At 32.6% G+C, this 23829-nt stretch overlaps 2 protein-coding genes across 3 annotated transcripts in view; one reads left to right on the top strand and one right to left on the bottom strand.

Annotated features, from left to right (window-relative positions):
- LOC143919699 (uncharacterized) overlaps nt 1-23829 on the top strand; it is a 492686-nt gene that overhangs the window by 273533 nt on the left and 195324 nt on the right. The window lies entirely within an intron of this gene.
- Trpm (transient receptor potential cation channel, subfamily M) overlaps nt 1-23829 on the bottom strand; it is a 154205-nt gene that overhangs the window by 99279 nt on the left and 31097 nt on the right. The gene's annotated exons all lie outside the window — the stretch shown is intronic.

Below are 23829 nucleotides of genomic sequence, written 5' to 3'. Positions count from 1 at the left end.
GACATTACAAACATCGTAAACAATACGATCAATAACATTTTTCATGTAACAATACGAATTTTTACATTCAATAATCATCCACAGACACATGGACATGGAGAAAAATCTGGCGAAACCGGAGATATAACAATAGCTCAAGGTTTGCAATAGAAAATCGGATAGGAAAAGCCAATTTTACAGGAACCTTTTCAATGAAAATCAGAAAAATTTGTCAAATTCTGTTAAGAAACCATCGAACAAGGTCTGGCCAACAACGAGACTCTAGTGGGAATCGAACCCGAGACAACTTGCACGAAAGAATACAACACTCACCACTAGACCACGCTGCTGGTTATATTACATACATATATCATGGGAATTTTCACCAAGCGGAAAACGTAAGAAAGGGTTTTTCGAGTGAAAAGGGGATGGTTGAAATTTTCAATTAACTTTTTTAGAAAACCTTTTAACTTTAACATTTCAAAGTTTCGTAATTAAAAAATATGAGAAAAAACAACGTAAATTGGAATTCGTTGAATTTGGCCCTATGAGGGAATAAGCCCTTTTAAAGTAATATTTGTATTGTAAATATAAAATGGACAGGTAGTGATTATGTTTTTTTTTTGTTTGAAAAAGAACACTTCAACCCTTTATATAATATATCGTGTAGAAGTGCGCGTATGTACATATGTATATCCATAAATTATACTGGCATGTGGTCTACCAAATATTTGTATAGGTTTTGTTTAATCGAACATGTAACGTTGTAATATAAAGTGAAGCTACGCAAGTGAAAGTTACGAAATCATCCCTGCCGATAGGGAATGCAGGGTAGTGGTGCGCTTATCAAACTGACAACGCACGTTTTGTTATGTGACGACGCACATTCGTAACTTATCTTTCAGCGAATTCCATCTAGGGAAGTTTCATTTCAATATAATGCGTATTTTTTGTATGTATATACATATCTATGTACATATAATCAAATTGTTTGTCTCGTTTTGAAACCAAACAATTTTTGAACAGTTTCAAATTTCAAAAAGTCTAGACCACGCGCCGCATGATTGCTTAGCAACGATAAAATAATCACGAGACTGTATAGTTTTCAATGGTATATAAAGGGCATAGTAGCAAACAATCGTCGTGTTTTGTATTGCACATACATACAAACATACAAATGTATATGTAAGCCGATTTTGCCTTGTAATCAATCATAACTTTGAATGTGCGCTGCTGTTTAGTATGAATAGAAGTAGTATTTTAGTAGTAGTGCACTGCTGCGCCAGGCTATTGCCTTGCAGTGCTGTATAGTATGAATAGACCTGTGCCGGGCTAATGCCTTGCAGTGCTGGATAGTATGAATATACCTTATTAAATTTGTTGCAAATAAATTATCTTCTCAAAGCTCCGTTTTCCGATATTATATGTATATCTAAGTCTTTAGCTTCTTTTGCGTTTTACTCTTTGAGTGTATGCATATTTTATATGTAGAGATGTGTTCGATACAGAAAGGAATAAACTGGTCGAAGTCGACAAGCCACACAAAGGGTTAAAAGTTTACAGGTGAAAAGGCAAGAGACAGGACTCGCAAGCAGCTGGTTCGAGAGCCGCAGTAATACCACCTATAAGACTTAATTGGATGTCTTGGAGCGCGAGATATATAAATATAGTATATATCAGGTGCGCTCAACTAAACGGTCTTTAGTGGTCGTTAACCAGTCGAGACTTGAAAAGGACGGCTAATAAATCTCGTTAGAGGTTGCTGCCACCAGATCGTTCGTGAAGAGAGGATTACTCTAACTTAAACAATGTTTTATTCACTTAAAGTTGGATGAAATGTTTCATGAAATTGGAGTAGTAATAATATATGGAATCGATTTTCATTTCGAACTGCAGTATCCAAAAGACTGTCATTGCAGGTTTGAATCTAATTAGTCTTAAAAAATACACTTAAAGAAGAAAGTCACTATGGAAATACTAAAGATCTTGAGAAATTTGTGGGTCTTGACCTCAGGATTCAAGGCTACGGATAGTGATTCTGATTTCTCGAGAAATAATAATTCTCAATTTAACTTCTTAAATTTCTCGAAAATTCTCAAGAAATTTTGATAATCGAAAAAATGTATATAACACAGTAAAGTATCGTTTATTCGACATTATTGGATTCAAGAATACAAATATATATTTTCGCATTATTGGATTGTAATTTTTGTACTAATTTTGTATTGCATTTTGCCGATTCCCACGCATTATTTCTTATTATCGGAGAGGTTTCTATAATCACCAAAGCAAAGATGACACCGCCAGCCGGGTAAAGTAATGGAAATAAATAGTAATAGAAAAAAAGTCAAGTAAAAAATTACAGTAAATGCATTCAGAGGATAACTTTGGGTAGTTAGACGATAATGTTTGCGTATTTCTAAAGATTGACGCGTTTGCAATGTCCAGGTCAAAATTACATAAAGATCAATTCAGAAAGTAGTCAAAATATGAAAGAAAATAACATAAGATAAGGCACGTTCGAAAGTCTTATTTAAAACCTCTAAGAAGTATGCACACTAGGTATAAATCCGCTCTTTCAAATGCAGCTTTATAAAGGGCAGTGGTTGTAAACTTTTTGAAAATATTCGACAAAAGCATATTTTTGTATAATAAAAAATGTTTTATAGAATTTATCGAGAAATTATAAAATATCTCGAGAAATGAAAATTCTCAATTTGGCAGTTTTTTTGAGACATAATTCTCGAGAAGCAACACTAGCATATGTAGTGTATATTATTTATTTGTATATAATATACTAGTTATCTCAAGTGAGTAGAAATGGGAGGTCAAAATTTATCAGAACGACCATTGAAATACGATTATATCAAATTACGTATCATATTTGTGGTCAACTTAAGGCTCGTAATTCTGAAAAGAGCTGGGAGAAGTGGTTGCAGATAAAATTAAGATGCTCCCCATTAAGAGGGAATGCTCAGACAGTGGATTCGAGGGAAGGCCAGGGGTTGTAAAACCAAGGAACTATGCAAATGTGACTTTTCCATGCATTATGGACAGTTTTGCAGAGGGACACTATCTGGCTAGAAGTTGGCGAAGAAATGTCGTAACAGTTTTATAACGTCATTTACAAACACGTATGTACCTACTGAGTACTGGATAAGCTCCAAGTTTCGAAAATTAACGCGTTTCGCAGTTTGGGCAGGGGATTTAAACTTGGACGAATTTTAAGATATTCAATTAACATTGTGGATTTCGCCAGTTTACATATGTAGTTCTACTGAAAGTACTGAAAGGTACTTTTGAATTCAAATCTAGTCTTAAGTAAAATACTATGGGGTCCTAAATCACGTTTGAATAAAAAAGGGAAGAAAGGAGAAGTGAAGCTTTAAGAAAATGCGGTACTTTATGCGGACGATGTTATGCATAGCTATTTTTTTTATAAGTTTAAGAATGAATACAAAATACTTTGACATCGTTGAACACGACATGAGGGCAATATTAAGAAGGGAAAATGTCTCCAAGAAATGCGACCCTTCAAATTATAGTTATGGGTGCACTCTGGACGACTCGGATAGTGTCATTTTCTGCATTACAGTGTCGTCCCCATATGGTACAAGGATCTGCCTCTAACTAAGCTCCGGTTTGTTAGCTATTATTTTTCAATCTATCAATTAAATAATAATAATATAATATATTATTTTTAAAAATCATTTACATTGCTAAATAATATACAAATATGTATGTAATATCATAAATAAATAGACAAAATATCACTTTGAATCACTAAAAGACGTCAAAAGATGCCATTGTAATATCGTATAATAAATTGTAGATGTGATTGTTTGAATTAAAAATAAATGTGTATTCGTCGGAAGAGCATTAGGAAATAATAGGTGGAAACAAACAGGTTGTAAGAATTGCGAAATAATTATGACAGACAGGCGGAAAAAGGAAAATATGTTTTTAATTTCAGAGGAAAATAAATGGCAAATGTACAAAGCAGGAACATTAAATAAACTCACTATGACAAAAATATCCGGTGGTTTTTATAGGACTGAAACATAAAATGAAATATATGTACTTACAGATGTATGTACATCATATACATTTGTCGTTATCCGTTTGTGCATTTGTATATTAAAAAACATCATTTAGAACAGGGCCGGCCCGAGGGCCAGGCTGTACAGGCGGTCGCCTGGGGCACCATCTTTGGGAGGGGCGCCAAAAACCAAAATAAAAACGTAATACCTCCAAAAAATTTCGAAAAACGTTGATAAAAAAATGTGAAGTAATGAGCATTTTACTCAAATTACAGCTCACAATTTACATCAAACTATCTTCTAGTAATGTCACACATTCAATTTTTTTCTCGAATATCGTCAAAATATAAATAATTTAAATTATAATTATAATTTGATTGAAAATAAATACATAAAAAATGATTCAAAACCTCGCTAAATGAAATTATTTCAATTAATGTTTAAAAAAAAAGGCGAAATGAAAAATTGGATTTGGCGTGATGTCCGAGACCATTAGCTCAATTTAGACCCATATTCAGGATATTTGGGGTGATCGGTTCGAGTCGCGACAAAGTCGTCTCGTCGAAAAATGAATTAATCGATTTTTATCGATTCGTTCATTAAGTTCGGCGAGAGTTAGGACACACACACACACACACACACACACACACACACACACAGATTACCGTCTTTATATATATGACACGTTCCTCCATCAATTTGGCAAAAACAATCATACTCGCTTTGTTTTATACAAAATCCATCCTGCCCCATTTGATTAACATATGTAGAAAATGAAAAAAATTATGTACAAGTCTAAATCCATAGATGACTCTATGGATTAATTCATAAATTAAATCTCGAAATACAGCGATTTATGTAATAACAATGCTGCATTTTTTATAATTAATTGTCTAGGGAGCCGCATTGGGGTCTACCTATTAGGCCTTCCTGGTATATATTTATGTAAAATAAAATATATAGAGGGGCGCAAATTTATGTTTTTGCCTGGAACGCTAAATAGCCTAGGGCCCGACCTGATTCAGAGTGCATTCGACAGTCACCCACTGGTACACTTGGCTATGAAATTCGTCATTTTTTACGACAATGGATTCAAGTCGGTTAACTATGTATAAATGAGAGAACCCACTCACAGTTTTACGAGTTCGTTCACAGAATTTCGGTGTCAATCAAGATAGTCAAACGCAGAGGACCCCCTATTGAGCGTCGACGATCGGAGTCTTTAAGACCTATCTTTACCACGTGATATAACAGCGGTGGATATTAACAATACATTGAAAGTAGGGCTTCCAAGTCGGTTTAAGCCGAAACTGAAAATCCGGTTTTTGACCATTTTTCAAAAAACTGAAAACCAGCTGTTTTCGCTGGATCAACCGGATTTTTAAGGTTTTCTTTAATTACTTGTTTTTTTCCTCAAAACTAACAATTATGAATTTTAAATGTATATTAAAGTTCAAAATAAATGTGTGGCTTTGAGATTTAGTAATGAACGAAGACCAGGTCTTAAACCAATAAAATGTTATTGAAAGTAGTTTCAAGAGATCAAGTAGATCAAAATATTTAAATGTGTATATCCAAACTTTCTTCTTGAATAGGGGTATATTTCTTTGAACAACAAAAAAAGTACAGCACTTAGAGGTGGCTTTGAGATTTAGTTATGGACGAAGACCAGGTCATAAACCAATAAAATATTATTGAAAGTAGTTTCAATAGCCTACACAAGGCCTTTCAGAATTTCGGCAATTTGTGTTTTTTATAATTTGTAGTTTTTGCGTATAGGTATATGTAAAAGTATAGAAAACGTTATCGTAAGTTGTTGAGAATAAAACAGATGTGTAAAATAACTTTGAAAGGTGGAAATATTTCACGTTTTCGGACACAAATTCATCTCAGCAGTGTTTTTATTTACGATTCCACGATTACAGTTTTTCTACGTGGTAAGACATTATTTTTTTTAACACATTCTTGATAGTAGCTTATTTAAATCATTTAATTATTTCAGGATTATGGATCTACCATTTTGCGGCTTTGATATACAATACAAATCTTATTATTTGTAATGCTTTAGGTCAGCGCTTCCCAATTACTTTCATGTCACGGCCCCCTAAATCTGAAAGAATTAATTCCCGGCCACTAAAAAACTTTTTTTTCTAGTTAAAAGGTTTATTTGGTAGTAATTATTACAATTATAATACACATATTTGCCCCGCGAGAAATCCTACGGCCCCCAATTTGGGAAGCACTGCTTTAGGTCATCGACTTTAGAGAGTCTTTAATTAATATTATGTATTAGATGTATTATGAGCATTTATAAAAATTGTAAATAGGTTTTTGAGCTATTTTTCCTATTATGCTGTACATTAACATTAGAATAATATAATACTATGATTACTAACAAAATTAAATTAAAATTGTAAAATAGAAAATGATCAGTAGATCAGTAGCTATTAAAATAGATATAAGAGGTATTGTGAACGCAATTTCGTAATAATAAAAAGCATTTAAAAATCAAAATCAAATTATTTGTAATATTTTTAATAATAATATTATATGTAATAATGATCTTATGAAAGTTCATAATGGTTATAGCTCAATTTAATTTATAAGCAATTATTTTTTGCATAACATAATATGTATATTTAAAAAAAAATTCGATATCAAAATTTAAATCTTAATTTTCTGAAACCGGTAGATCCGGTCAACCGGCTTTTTTTTATTTGTAAAAAAACCGAAAACCGGCTTTTTCTTTCGGGCGGTTTTTTGGAACCCCTACATTGAAAGAAATGTAGGTGGATGAATAACAGAAAGGAGTCAAATTGAACTTTGGTAAAAAAAAGAAAGCTGAGCTACGCACGGTAGAAGTGTAAATATTTCAAAGTGTGTGAGCTACGCACGGTAGAAGTGTAAATATTTCAGCATTTCGGATTTTCCGTAAAGAAGTTTCGCTTAAAAAGACATACGTATGTACGAAAAATCACGTGACTAGAAAATGCCACGTATGCGTTCGTGTCATATGAATTGTGAAAATGGCGCGTTTCAGTTTCGAACACAACATTGCACTCTGCCACACTGCTCAAGTCTAATTGAAAGCTAAAAGTTAAGGGTAGCATTTCTTGGAGACACATTTGGCCTTCTTAATATTGCCCTGATGTCGTGTTAAGTGTCTCGGTAGAAGCCTTGACATTTGCATGACCTGGGTGCAATAAAATTACTCGACTCGCGGGGTTCACCCCGAAACACCTGAAGCTACACTACATACCTGTTCGGTTCAAAGCAGGTAGATATTTAGGTAATTACGTTTCAAGTCTAGTGTGATATTATATTATATGTACAATATGCTATAAGGTTGCCTCGAGCAAAAAGACTTATTACATTATTATTTGCATTAGCATACGAAGCGTGTAATTAATTATCCTTCTTTGAAGACGAGAGCGATCTCTCGTCTTTGAAGCCATTTTTCGACTGAAATTATTAATATTATATGTTTACCTTAAGAGGTGTAGCTTAAGAGTTGGAGTACATTTTCACCATGAAACTTGTTTACAATATAAGATTTTTTTTATTTTATACACATATTCCAGCCAGCAGTATGACTCAGTGGTTGCGTATTTGTTTAGCACCGACGGGTTATCGGGTTTGATCTCTTGCTAATATTTAATACTGCTGGTCAGACTTGGATATCTGTGACTCCAAGTCGATCGTTTCTTATCAGAATTTGCCAATGTATGTGATTTCATTGTTGAAACGGTTCCTCCATCAAATTGACAAAAATTATCCTACTCGCTATGTCACAAATATCAGTATTTGATTTATGTACAATATGTAAAAAATTATGTCTAAATCCATAGATGTGTCTATAAATTAATTAATTGTTAATTTCCTGTTCTTCAGCCACTCGAAATACTGCGATTTATGTAATAAAAATGCTGCAATGTTTGTAATTAATTGTCTAGGAAGGCGCATTGGGGTATACCTGTTAGGCCTTCCTGGTATACATATATCGGTGCTAATTTAGTATGCGGTCTACCTTCAAATATCTACTTTAGTATGCGATCTACCTTCACGTTTTTACTTTAATATGCGGTCTCACTGTCTCAGTTCCCGCGTGTGACAGTGAGACTGAATAATACCGACCCTAAAAACCTTATCTGAAATGAATAGGGCCAACCTTAACTTAACCTAACCTAACCTGACCCTTAAATAAATAGGTGTTGACTGCAAAGATATGTTTTTTTTGCAAAGATATATTGATGAAATAAAACATATATTTATTTAAAGGTAAGGTTAGGTTAGGTTATGTTAGGTTGGCCCTATTCATTTCAGATTAGGTTGTTGCTACTGACGATATTTTGATAGAAATGCTTCGACAACATTATGGGGTGGCAGGAAAAAATAAAAATTGTAATAAACAGAAAAGTTGTACAAAGATGTGCAACTTTTTAGCTGGGAAAGAATTGAAGGCTTCCCCCTCTCCCTGTTTGAGAATTATCTCACAAAATTTACCTGTTTCTTACTTGACGTTTATGTAGATTTTACATAAGTGATTTTCACTTGAAATACACGGTCGTTTTTTTTTTTAATTTTCTCTTAAACAGGATTGAGATGAAACTTTTTACATATAATGAATGAACAAAGTGATGAGTTTCATATAATGGTATTTTTTAATATCATCTCTTTAGCCTTACTTCTATATTTCAAAGAAACTGTTAAGTGAATCGAGCAGAAATTTCGTATTTATTTATTAATAAGAATTGTAAATAGGTTTTTGAACTATTTTTCCTATTATGCTGTACATTAACATTAGAATAATATAATACTATGATTGCTAACAAAATTAAATTAAAATTGTAAAATAGAAAATCATCAGTAAAACAGTAGCTATTTAAATATATATAATATGTATTGTGAACATAATTTAGTAATAATAAAAAGCATTTAAAAATCAAAAATCAATTTAATCTTTTTGGTTTTTTTAAATGATTTTTTTGCCACATGAATCACATGAATTACAGAACTATTAGGAAGTTACAGAAAATATTATTTTTTACGTTTATGTGTATAATATATGTACATACATATTCTTCATAATACTTGAATACTGAAATATTACAAAAACGATAGCCTTAATTTGTAAGGTACATAATGGGGCTACTTTTCACCGAAATTCGATTGAAGATAAGATATATAAAAGAAAAATACAAGGGTTGGGTAAATGAACATAATTTTTTCAAAAACAAACTACATTCTTTAATCCGAAATTTAATAATTATATTATATGTATAAATGTATGTATGTATGTAGATACATATGTATGTATGTATAATATGTACGACTACGTACAAAAGTACAAGAAAGGAGCCATGTTCTATTTATTTAATTTTATTATATTTTTCCATTATAATGGTTTAAGAAAAAAATATTCAATATGGGCAAACAAACCCTCAGGGTCTATTGGCTTTTGATGCTTGCTTGTTGTATATATTTTTTATATATAAACATTAAAAAATTATAAAAAAGTTAGCTCTTAGATTAATCTTAAAATTAATCCACAAAAAATAGAAATAGAAATTTGCTCATGAAAAATTCATTCTGAATATATAATTACGTATGTATGGATTCAATCAATAATTTGTTACTAAATAAAGTTTAAATACCCCATGCTATATTTATTGAATTAAATTTGAATCTATTATAGTTTAAACCATGACCGTTTTATATATTATGTATGTATGAATAAATAAATGGGTCAAATTCTGCACGCAAATCCAACCAACCCCTTCAATCATTCTTGCATAATAATGCACAACCTCGATTAATTTAGTTTATTTTAAGATTGCACACATGTGTATCGTGACTTGTAGAGTCAAAATCGGCTGGGACGATTCAATTAAATCGTAAAATACACAATGTTTACGTGTGACGAATGTTCGCGTGACGAACAGTCGAATTAATTGCTAATTTGGTATACAGGGTGCTTTCAAATGGAAAATTAAATCAATTTCAATGGGAATGTTCGCCTCGAGGGTGGATAAATACATACGTATATTTACATACGTACATATTCAGTAAAAAGAGCGTTGATTTTGTTGGAGCTCAATTAGAGACAATAATAATGTAGGATATTAATATAAATTATTGTACTTGATTATAATTGATGTATAATGAATGAGAGTAATGTGGAACAGTTGGTACACATGTGTGTTAGTGTTAAGAGTTGGTACCGCCGGCCAATGCGGGTGAACGCTGATTGGTCGAGAGTATCGCAGTGTTAGCGAGCCGGAGTCTATGTACCATGCTTGGTACGATGTTGCGTGATTTGGCTGTACTCATATACGTACAATAAAAGACTTGGTAAAGTTAATAGGCCCTAAAGTCGCCTATCATTTCTTCACTCCACGATCCTCCCTTACAGAATCCCACAGTAATATATATAAAAACGGTGTGTCGGTAAATAGGTATATGGCAGAACGTGGGAACAGTATGGAGAGCCAATCACAGCCGAGTATTCAAGACGCGGGGAAGCGTGGTAGTGGGTGACTGAGGGAGGGGGGCTTGTGGATCCTATTTCAGTTTCTGATCCCGATTCCTTTTTCAGTTCTGGATCTGATTCCTTTTTAATTTCCGTTTCTGGATTCCTTTTTGTTTCGGATACGGACTCCATTTTCAGTTCCGGATACCGATCCCTGTTTCAGTTCCGATTCCGATTAATTATTACTATACGTATTGTAACTATATTCTAAATGATATATCAATTTGTTTCCAAAACCACCCGTTGAAATTTCAACGGCCACAACATTAGTGATATATAATACATGAATGTAAATGTTTATGGAGAATGGAAAATTCTCAGAAAATTTCCACATCGAATTGCATAAATCAAAGAAATATTGGCAGCATAATGGAATTTATTTGACGTTAAATTGTACCTTTTAACAAAAAAAAAGTCATTAATCAAATGGAACCATTTCTTTACAATTATGGATAAGTAAAATAGTACAAATATACATTTATTCAGCAGAGCGAAATATTTCAATGGTTTTTTAGTGTATGTTGTTTGTTTCCCTCTAGATGTGCAGAATAAGGTGGAAAATTAAAAAAATATATATCAATTTTAAACAAGTGCGATTTTGTTCGTTAATTTCTTTACGGACGGTGTAGTGAATAGCTTAAAAAAAAGTATTACATAAAGCCTGAATTTTATTGAATTCATTGCAAAAGGAGCCGTCATTATAATTCATTTTCGAGGATTACCTCCAGGCTAAAGTGCTGTCGGCTTACAATGGAGACCCCCCGAATAGACTAAGTGGTCGGTAACGGCGTTCGGTTACTTCCCGCTAGATTTCTTAGAACTGACAGCGCGAAAGCGTGGGACTGAATTCCGAGACCGTGGGACTGCGCATATGGTACGTGACTATAACAATAGGTAAACAAACGATGCAGTGAGCGACCTGCCCTTTATAAGCAGGTACATGGACGGAGCACTAGCAGTGTGTGGATCTCCTTAATCACTTAATAAATGCTGCGAAGCGAATTTGGCCTTTTATTTGGATCCTCCACCCGCCTTTACGTAACAATACATTTACAACATACAAGTTAAAACTTCTATCGTGCGGGGCCTTCCACGTGTTTGTTTTATGTTGTAATTAAATTATTTATTTATTTTTTGGTCATTAGAAGGGTCAAACTAACGCAACACAATACGTCGAGAAAATCAAGACAGTTTCATTCCGCATATCATAGTGTTGTACGCATAGCATAAAATGTAATACCTCATATTTCATGAGGATGAAACTCGAGCCCATTTACGGCATTATCTCACTGAGCCCATCTTTCTCTGGGTTTTCAGCTCGAATTTCACGGCTAAGCCTCAACGACCAACTACCCTCCCACCAACCCCTATCTCTAATATTTTCACCTGTGTAGCGTGCGCACATATTAACAGGTACACTTTCAGACATGCAAACGTTCCTACAATATTTACGATGCGCTGAAACATTTTGGGTTAATTGGAGACTCGACGTTTCCTTACACTTTTCCGGGCGCCCCTTTGAATTTTCCGGTACAAAGAGCAGGGGCGGTTCACTAACTACTTTACAGTCAGATGAGTGTTTCTGTTTAATGCAACTATTTATTTATTGTTAAATAGAAAATTGCTAATGCATTATTTCACAATTAACAATTTTAAACTAAAACTAACAACTATAATATAAAATAGTTAACAAAATTAACAAAACCATAAATAGTAACCCTAAAATAATATAATGTAATTCCAAACATAGCAATTTATTAAACTTACATACATATATAATTACGTCATCTTTCAGAGGTATTCATTAACACCCTTCAATAAAGCACGAATGTTACTAGCACCTGTAATGCTCTCAGGAAGGGCATTATATATTTAAAACCTCTGTGGAAAACACCTCCTGCAGTTTTTTTATTTCTTAACTCTACCTATAATCAATTTATTCCTATTTCTAGTTTTAAAATTATGTATATCTCTATTCCTAAACTATGTGATTATTAAAATATTTGGCTAATAGATTCTTAGCTAGCTTATATACAAATTTTGAAGTGCTTAATTTAAGACTATTTATAATATCCAACCATTTTAATTCATCAAACATTCTTAGGTTTCCTCACATTCAAAATTGCACGCATTGCTCTATTCTGCACTTTCTGCATTATCAATGCACAATCCACTAAATAGATTGAGCACTGTAGCGCAAATACATTATGAGGCTGTAGCGCAATATACAGTATTATATTAAGTAAATTTTCTGAAAATTTTATTTTTTCTTTCTCTATTAAATTTTTGTCTACCCGAGCAATTAGGTTACTATTTTTTTTCTTTCAACTTTTAATCCACGGTCACACAACATCTAAAACTATAGATTGATTGGGTGGTTGGTGAAAAAATTGCTTAGGCTTGGAATGTATTTTTATTTCAAATTTAACTGTCACTATTAAAAAAATCAATTTAAATTTGACTTACAGAATGTGTCGTCTAGTGATATATGTATAGATCAAAATTTAGAATTTTGCTTATAAGTTTATTTTTTAAAAAGCTTTGTGCTAAAAGTTTTTAAGTCAATGATGAAAAAAAAGCACAACCAACTTTTTTACGCTACAAATAAATTGAGTTTTCACAAGGCTCATTAAGGCAGATACGAACTTCGAGAAGAATTTTTGACTATTAAAAAGCATTTTATCTACGTTATTAAAGAGTTAAATTTATTATTTGAATTAAAGGGAAAATTTTTCGTCAGAGTTTTTTTTAAGAATTTCAGAGTGAAAAGAAAAATAATAACGTGTCAAAACGAATCGATACGTATAAATAAATGTATCTTTCTTAAAAAAACTTGTATGATTCGCTTTAAAGCCGAGGTACATAGATACATTGTAGATATTTTCGAACAAAATATTGACATTAAGTAGAGCGACGATAAATCATACGAGGACTTTTAGTATTATGTTGAAAGTTTTCAGCACACACTTGAACACGTCTTGGCCATTAACGCGAAAATGTAGCACTTGAAGGTTGTATTGGTATAAGGAAAAATGACATACATATATATGTATACATATGTACATATGTACATTGATGGAAAGCTACATAAATAAACGAGTGTAAATTCTATCGTTTAGTATCAATATCAGGAATATTAAGCTTCATCCGACAAAGCGGCAAAATGTTGTTATTCCATTCCAGATAATACGTTGGGAAGATAAATACTTTGAAACATCATGTGTAGATTTATGTATAGCGTATCACAAATCGCTTTTATGTGCAAGTTACATAGATTAATCATAAAATTATTGTCAGCCATCAATAAAAACATTCGTTAATTTAGTGAATACTTCTTTATGCAATATGAAATCGATTAGATAATTTAAACGGAATAGATAAATCAATTAGTGTGTAGGATCCGGGTCCTGTGCAAATATTTTGCTTTACCATCCCCTTTTGGGTTGCGGTATAAAATAAGCAAGCTTTGATTACGACAAGTGTTGACTTGACGACCTTTCCACGTGTTACGATTTCGAATAAATTGGATATGATTTCAGATATAATATTGGAGAGGGGTTCAATCTTTATTTGTTCTGTCGAACGGAGGATTGTTTGTCTGATATGAAACGTTTACATTTTCCAAAAAAGTTTGTCGGAAAAATAAGCATGAACTTGTTATTTTAGTACAATCTATCAAAAGGCAGAGCTGAAACAAATAAAACTTCTCACTGCGATGGAATTTGATATTCAACTGAGTGGTGCAAAATTAAAGCGTCGAAATATTAAGTTGCCAGAATTAAGAGTGACAAAAAACACGCCATTTGAATATATGTATGTATGTATGTAATAAAATGCAATATCATATTACACAATACATTTCAAATATTTTAGGTACATATATAGAATTACTAGAGCTTCGTCTATACATCAGCCTCTACAATGCGGCGAATGGAAAAAGGTTAAAACTTGTAATACATATTATATTATTGTGTTTGCATTTCATTAGTCAAAGAAAAGTCAGTCGCCTTTTTAAGTTGCAAACGTAATATAGAAATATTTGAATTCAATTTAATAGATTCTCAATGTGTGTTATGACGTGTGAAGACCGAAATGTCAAAAATTCACATCCCCTACCCATCGAACCGTCTCGAGACACTCTTCCACTCGATTGATTACTGAAAGCGCATCGAAACGCCAGAGGCCAAGCGGATAAAACGTAAAGATGTGCATATATCAACGATTTAGCTCCACTCCATAAAATAGTCAGAATGTGTGCGGGTTGTTTTGTCGGGTTTATTTGTATTCCGACTATTTAAGACTTCATAAACATACAGGTGTTGCTTTTTTATATTTAAATAAAATTTAATAACGATAAGAATCCGCATCCAGATGGCTAGAATAGCTGCCGAAATAGGCGTACGCGGTTGAGATTCGCGAAGACCTACATACGTCTGGACAGTATTACTACACGGATGTGAGACGAAGACCAGGATGATCAGCTGGATCGAATCTTTTGAGATGTGGGTCTACAGGCGTATGCTGAAGATCCCGTGTACCAAAAAAATCTCAAATGAAGCTGTCCTCGGCATTATGGGGAGAGGCAGGGAACTTGTTTCTGTCATCAAGCGGAGAAAGATGGAGTACCTCGGACAAATGATACGGGGTCCAAAATACGAATTTCTCCGTTTGATAACTGTTCGAGACAAAGGTCAACTATTTGCTAAGTTTTGACAGTTGAGAGAATGTTGCCCGTCGTCAATTAAAGTCATTAAACCATATACGAATTAAGGTCTGTTCATACTTAACAGCACTGCACGACTCCGTTTCAAATATGTCATTTTATTACATTTCTATTCATATCTACCTACACGTCGCCGTCACGTCACGCTTACAGCAATTTGGCCGAGTGCAAGGCAAAATCGGCTTACTTATACATTACAGGCCATGACGATACGGCGCAATATTGCTTACGTCGTATTGTCGAGTACTTATAATATGAATGCATACACGTGCATTCGTAGCTACGCGTCAGAATACAAGTCAGCAAAAATGTTTCGGCGTTTATCGAACGAAAAATTATGTATAATCGCGTTTTTGTTGGAAGAAGAAGCTCAAGAAGGCAATAAAAAAGCACGGAGGCGTTTTGATGTGCATCCCATGTTACAAAATAGAAAAACCGAAGGAGAGTTTTGGACACTGTATAAGGAGCTTGTGGATGATGGACAAATTTTTTTTAAATATTTCCGTAAAAAATTTAAATTATTTTTAAATACTTGCGCCAAAACCATGTCGAAAGATTGAACAGCTATCAACTGTCGATAATTGGTCCAAAACAGCAAAGCGGCAGACTCATGGCACGTAATTTGCGCGTATATTTCCACGATGGCCAAAAAAACGGATACGATACGTTGACGGATGTTGCTGTAAGGTATGAACAGGAAATGTCGGCTACTGCTGTAAGCCTGCCGTGGCGTAAACGTGACGGTTGGTATGAATATACCCATACAAAATGTACCAAAGAATACTTTTTGTACGGCCGGATACCTGCTGAAGTCGGTACGTGCTGACTAGGTATGAACAGACCTTTATCGGGTAATTAAACATTACTAGATTTTTAGCACCTAGCAACATTTAGCAAATGGTACTAAGTAGTTCGACGATGAACCAGTCGGTTTGTCACTTGCACCAGGGAAAGACGTACAAATCTTTCCTCGCTATAATGGCGCACGTGCACATTATACTTATCACGTAATAAATTTTCTTCAAACCACTTGTGATCTTCTTCATTGCCGACCATGAGATCACCGCTATCCACCCATACCAACTAGACTATACCGAAACGACACCTTATCACCACGATGAAATGGATTGAGGTCACACCCCACGTGGTGACCATGCGGCAATCGGCATAAGGATCGAGCTACCCACAAACCCCCATTGAAGGACGCAACTCGTCATCTGCATCACACGCGTGCATGTCGTGAGACGTCCCTTCATGGTGTCTGTACCGGATGTGGTTGATCTTAACCCCACCGCAACAATAACCATGGGGAAAATAGAAGGGAAGAAATGAATTGGCAGGAAAAAGTTGTCTTGGCTTCGAAACATGCGCATGTGAACCGATATGAGCGCCGAAGATCTGTTCCGAGCCGCTGAAGACCGATACGGATATCTTCAAATATCGACGAGGTGGTCGCCAACGTCCGGATGCGGACAGGGCATTAAGAAGAAGATGAGATTCTCAAAACATATGTATGGTTGCGTTCTAATTATGAAATTGCCCCATTTTTGCCCCATTGCGCGATCACCTTCACTGTGAAATATTCAAATATAAGCACTTTCTGGAACGTCTCGAGATACAGTAGTTTGAGAAGTCTAACACGAAATGGCGGGCCATAAACGTTGTTATCGTGCACCGTTTTATTACAAATATGCCTCGAAATGTTTAATACTCGAGTAGAAGGCATTTATATCGTTGACAGGACAAAACCGAAACGTGTTCAATAAGCGAGCTTTGCCTCTCACCCTGTTCATTATCTGTTTGAGTATGAACGATTGAGATTGCGGTGGAGATACACTGTTTAGTGTGGTTGTGAAGTTTCAGCTGAGGAAGGTCTTCAAAGTTCAGAATTACATGCTGTCTCCAGTCTGCTGAGATTTATCTCTTCCCCTCTTGATTGTGATATATTGCTATTGCTTTCCACGTGGAGGTCATTTATTGGTGAGTGGGTGTGTTGACAATTTTCACTTTTATCCCCATCGAATTTGTCCATTTATAAAAAAAATATATCTGATTTTATCTTGAACTTTAACGTTAGTACGAGTATGTAGTTTTATAAAATTTCATTAAATTCCTAATCGATTTTAGTATGACTATGAATAGTCAAATTACATGCATCAAAATAATATCATGTAAAAAAAAGAAAAATTTATAGGCGTTTAAACAATTAAAATCTGACATAGCGAGATGGTGGCGAAAAGGGATATAAAGTAAGAAGAGGCTAGTAACGATCAATGTGGACGATAGACGTCATCAAGAAATATGAGTATTTTCAAACGTGTTTATCATTTCCACATATATTGATGACCAAACCGAGCAAAATGGCAAAGTTTGAAAACGATCGGATAAGAACCCAAATTTCTTCTGACTAGAAATCGTAAGTGAAAGTAAGAAGAGGCTAGTAATAATGATAATAACAATTTTTTTCAACCAAAAATGTCTTGATTGAATAATATATTAGTGTTTTTACCCGGCTTCGCTCGGTATTTGTAATATAAACCGCTTAAACATGGCCAATCTAATAGTAAACATTTTATTAAATTTATTTGAATATATTGATTTGTTTTTTTTTATTAAATTGAACGTCAAGGAATCTACGACGTACATACATGCAAAGTATGTACATATGTACATACAAAGTCTCTTTCGAAATTATATATTGGATAGTGTGAAAATGATAAAGTTATAGGCGTTTAAACAATTAAAATATTACAAAACGAGTGGGTGACGGAAAGTCAAACAAACAAAACTATTGGCAATGGGTTAGCTGTCACCGTCTCCAAATTTTTTTGATTCATAAACAACGTGTTTATTTACGATTATATTTCACCATCAACCCAATTGAAATTTCTATCGGCGGCCAAACCTCGCAAAATGGCAAAATTTCAAAGCTATTGGAAGAGTGTAGGAAGTTTGTCAGACTAACTGACGAAATGAAACTAATAAATACCTTGTAATAATAAAAATAGTCCACTTTTTACAAGCCTCTTCTAAGCTTGCCTTCGCTCGTTCGTCTGACAACATTTTTAATTTTACCTAGCATGAATGTATATGTATATGTATTGTCTTACTATTTCTAGGTGGGATATTTTGCGTTTTAGGTATTATTATTAGACTGAAACAGTAGTTCTTACGTGAAAATTAAAAATTGGCTGCATAATTAACATCAGCTGTTTTATAGAAATATGCGAAATTAATTATTGCTTATTTTAAAATTTTGAAAACAAAACGTTCTCCTTCTTTTCTGTGGTTTGTTTTATGCGGTGCAGGCAAAAATATATTTTTGAATACCTTTAAATGAAAATAAAATATAGTAAATATTTTATAAAAAATACTTAAATACGTATGCATGTATATACATATGTAGATTTTAACGTGGGCTATTTATGTACTGCACATGAATAAAAATACACCTATGTATGTATTTCTCCGAGCTTCCGTTAAGATTTCATCCAAAAGTGTAGTCAATTACCTATTTAATACTTTTCACGGTTTGGTTGGTCGCAGCAAAAGCAAAAAATGAGAGCCTACAATTGGATGTACAAATCGAAACATTTACTAGTATGTTATATAATTTCACTAGTACTCTCACATCTTATATGGACAAACGAATCCAAATAGACGTCGTTTATACGGATTTCTCTAAAGCTTTTGATAAAATCAATCACAACCTTTTACTCAATAAACTTTGGTCCCTCGGAATCCGAGGAAATTTATTTCGTTGGATCTCTTCGTATATACTAAATCGTCACCAAATTATAATTCTCAATGGTTTTAGATCATCACTTAGACATATTCCTTCCGGTGTCCCACAAGGGTCGCATTTAGGTCCCTTATTCTTTTTACTCTATATTAATGATATCTCATACATCTTCAAACATTCCTTTATACTTCTTTACGCTGATGATTTAAAAATTTACAAACCTATATACACCATAGACGATTGTCATAAGATACAAGAAGATCTAGATAGATTCTCTATATATTGTTTAAATACTGATCTTTTTATTAATCTAGAAAAATGCTCTATTTTAAATTTCACTAGAAATAAGTCAATTATTACTAATCAATATCAATTAAATCATTCAATCCTTAACACGTCATCTTCTATTAAGGATCTTGGTGTAATACTCAATAATAAACTAGATTTCTCTGAACATATTTCTTTTATTACCAACAAAGCATTTAAATCTCTTGGATTCCTACTCCGCTCAACAAAACCCTTTAATGATCCTTATGTACTAAAATTACTTTATTTTTCCTTTGTAAGGTCTCACCTTGAATTTGCCTCAATTATCTGGTCACCTTTTTATTTATCCCATATTAATTGTATTGAGAAAGTTCAACTTAAATTTATTAAATCCTTACGCTACCTTTTTCCTACCTATACCCATTCTACTGTTTCCGACATTTTAAAAATCCTTTCTTTTAACAATCTTTCTGTCAGGCGACGACATTCTGATGCTATATTCTTCTTTAAGCTCATAAATGGTTTTCTTGATTGTTCTGATTTACTGAATAAGGTTAATTTCAGAATCCCAGTTCGATACTCTAGACGCGTTGCACTCTTTTCACTTGATCCTTTCAATACTAATTCCCAAAAATATTTTTATCTGCAGCGCGTTTATCGTATGTTTAACGGAGAGCTGAATGAGGTTGATCTGTTTGGTATTTCCCTACATCAATTCAGGTCTAACATCAAGAGAATCTTGACCGATTGATTCATTTTTTCTCCTATTCTATTTTTCCAATATTTCCATTATTTTTATACTTTATTTTAGTTATGTAATGTGCTATTTAATCATATTATAGCTTTCATTCTTTTCCTTTTCATTTGTTTATTTTTTATTTACCTTTTTCATTTGTTTTATATTTGTAAATTTCAATTTCTTCTTATATTCTATCTTATAACCTTTTCCAAATATTTTAATACTATAGTTTAATTATGCAATGTACTACATATTTTGTCATGCCTTTATTCTTTACTTTTTAATTTGTTTTCCTTATATTTATCTTTTTCATTTTTGTAAAAATCTATTATTGGACTCGGATGTTACATATATTATTTATTTACTTTTTGTTTTTTTTTAAACCTATCTCTGTACATCCTGTCTGTTGATTTTTCAATTAATAAAATAAAATAAAATAAAAATAAAATATTTTTAATAGATTATATCGCGCGCTCATATTACCGTTATAAACCTATGCTTCACCTGTATGGAATAACGCCTCGAATACTAACCTTTCCAAGCTCCAAGTAACATAAAATAAATCCATAAAAATAATTTATAATACACCCATATATACTATCTTGAAAAAACTGCATGCCATAAATAATATTCCGTTAGTTAGACAGAAATTACTAACAAGCTAACCAGTAGATTCTATGACAGAATCACTAATAACCATACTAGCACACTTGTGAAGAGTCGCAGTGATTACAACATGTATATACCCTTCAGGTATAAACACAGATTACCTAAACACAATTTGCTTTAGATTATCGACTTTAGCGAGTTTTTAATTAATAATATGTATTAGATGTATTATGAGCATTTATAAGAGTTTTAAATAAGTTTTTGAACTCTTTTTCCTATTATGCTGTACATTAACATTAGAATAATATAATACTGTGATTACTAACAAAATTAAATTAAAATTGTAAAATAGAAAATGATCAGTAGATCAGTAGTGCTATTAAAATAGATATAAGATGTATTGTGAACATAATTTAGTAATAATAAAAAGCATTTAAAAATCAAAATCAAAAACACAATCTGCTTTAGATCGTCGACTTTAGAGAGTCTTTAATTAATTGTTAGATGTATTATGAGCATTTATAAGAATTGTAAATGGGTTTTCGAGCTCTTTTTCCTATTATGCTGTACATTAACATTAGAATAATATAATACTATGCTTACTGACAAAATTAAATTAAATTAACTACAGATCAGTAGATCAGTAGCTATTAAAATAGATATAAGATGTATTGTGAACATAATTTAGTAATAATAAAAAGCATTTGAAAATCTTATTTATTTATTAATATTAATTAAGTATTATTATACATACATATGTACGTATGTACGAATAAAAGTAAAATAAAATTGTGATAGTAAAATACAGTAAATTCAGATACAATTTACTTACCACTAACTTGTAATAACGATAAAAGAACATTCAAATAATAGAGTTCGTTGAAACCGCCCCGGGTGTCAAATCTGACGAGCCCACAAATTATTTAACAATATAAATTGTAGATATTTAGTATATGTATAAATGTGCGTTCACAGCGTATTCATTGAAATGATTTTTTGTAAGAAAAAGAAGCGCCGGAAAAGTATAATTAGAAGAGTTTGGTCGAAAAATGCCTGCGCAGCAAAACGAGCGCGAACAAACTGGAGACGAGAGAAAGAATTCCAGCTACCGAGATACATTATCTGTCCCATATAATTTAATCTCGGTAATGTTAAATTTACAAACACGGCTGAATGCTATTGTTAACATAAGAATTTACGCTAAACGTTCGTAATTTAGATAACGCAATAAAAACATAATTCTGCTATACAAAAGACAACTGTAAAAGCCGGTATTATTTTGTACACGTACTCACACGATTATATGAACATACATGAGTATACTTGTATATGGTATTTGAATGCAGCGTTCGAAATTAAAAGGAAATTTATGCGATTGGAAAAGCATAAAAGAAAATAAATCGCGTGTCATAGGAGACTTTGTTCGAGCTCATTTTTCAGAGGCAAACAACCCGACACCGAGTTATAAATCTACATTTCGAAAATCCCCTCAAAGCTGGTGGTATTAGTTTCGCTCTGTTTTCGCGAATCTGATAACGACACATACACGTGTACTTGCATATGTGCGTGGATTCAGAATTTAAGTCACATCATATTGGGTGTGATGATGATTTATCGAACACAAGAAAAATGTCACTTGAATTCATTAGAAATATGTACATATGTTATCCGTGTCACCCTTAGATATCCATCATTGACCCAGATAACCGAGAGTATTTGCGAAACTTAAGCAATATGTGACATAAACGTGTTTATTTTAACTTTAATAGGTAGATTGAATTACTACTCAAATGTGGTGGGAAAAAAAAAACAAAATTTTTGAAACTGGGGATGACAGAAACAAATAATCAGTTCACGCCCAGTTTTTGCTGTTTCCAAAAATTTTGATTACTAACTTAAAAATAGACTAAAGCTTAAATTATATTAAATATAAGTTGTAAATTAATGTTATTGTGTATAATTTATTGTATTTTTTTAAATTTTTAATCAAAAATTACTTTTACTATATGTTTACAAAATGTCAATAGATGAAGTTCTGTAATTATGAAAAAATTCCACCTCGAGATTTTGTCTGATTTGTATGCATATAGAATCTATATTTGATAACGTTTTTAAAAATGAATCTTAAAAAATGTTTGTGCGTATTTTTTGGAGATAACCACTAATCCTATAACATGGAAACTTTTTAAATGTGAAATTGAAATTGCAAAAATGCCTTTTATTTTTTTACTTTATCTATGTATGTACGTAGTAACAATAGGTGAAGTTTTGTGATCATGCGAAAATTCCACCTCGAGATTTGGTCTGATTTGTATGCATATAGAATCTATATTTGATAACGTTTTTAAAAATGGTTCTTAAAAAATGTTTGTGCGTATTTTTTGGAGATAACCACTAATCCTATCACATGGAAACTTTTTAAATGTGAAATTGAAATTGCAAAAATGCCTTTTATTTTTTTACTTTATCTATGTACATATGTACGTTGTAACAATAGGTAAAGTTTTGTGATCATGCGAAAATTCCAACTCGAGATTTTGACTGAATCGAACTCAGAATCGATCACTGATCACGTTTTCATGATCTAGAAAAAAATGTGTGTGTGTGTGTGTATTTTGGAGATTTTTTGAACACCGTTAGTCCTATTGAACTGAAACTTGGTATTGGTTACTGAAATTCTTATCGATACGACATAATTTTTTTTCAAATTTTTAAGTTAACCGGAAATGGTACCTCCCCTTATATGTAGGTGTCCTCTTTTTTTTAAGTTTTTGAACTCAATTGTCTCCCAAACTGAATCGGACTGAAATTTTTTTAAATGTAATATAAATTATAATCTTTATAATTTTATATTTTTTGAATTTTATTTTTACCTGAACCGGAAGTAGTACCTTTACTTTAGAGAATCGAGGTTTTTTTTTATCTTTTTCTCACAAACCTTTAAGTTCATTAAAATTAAAATTAAATTTTAAATATAGAAGTTTAAGTTTAATACCAAGATATGTATAAAATTTGGTAAGCATCCGTCAACCGGAAATGGCAGTTAACTCTTGTTCGATTTTTCTTTCACTATTTTTTTAGACCCCTTAAACATGTGTGCTCGTCACGAAAAAGTTCTTGTATCAATGTGATAAAAATAAAAAAAAAATCATTAAATTCTATAAACCGGAAGTGGGATTATTTCCTCTTAGAAATGTCAAA

The sequence above is a fragment of the Arctopsyche grandis genome, chromosome 12 (genome assembly GCF_051622035.1).
Source record: "Arctopsyche grandis isolate Sample6627 chromosome 12, ASM5162203v2, whole genome shotgun sequence".
Classification (NCBI taxonomy): domain Eukaryota; kingdom Metazoa; phylum Arthropoda; class Insecta; order Trichoptera; family Hydropsychidae; genus Arctopsyche; species Arctopsyche grandis.
The sequence above is the reverse complement of the archived record's forward strand: the minus strand, read 5'-3'. Positions and strand labels throughout refer to the sequence as shown.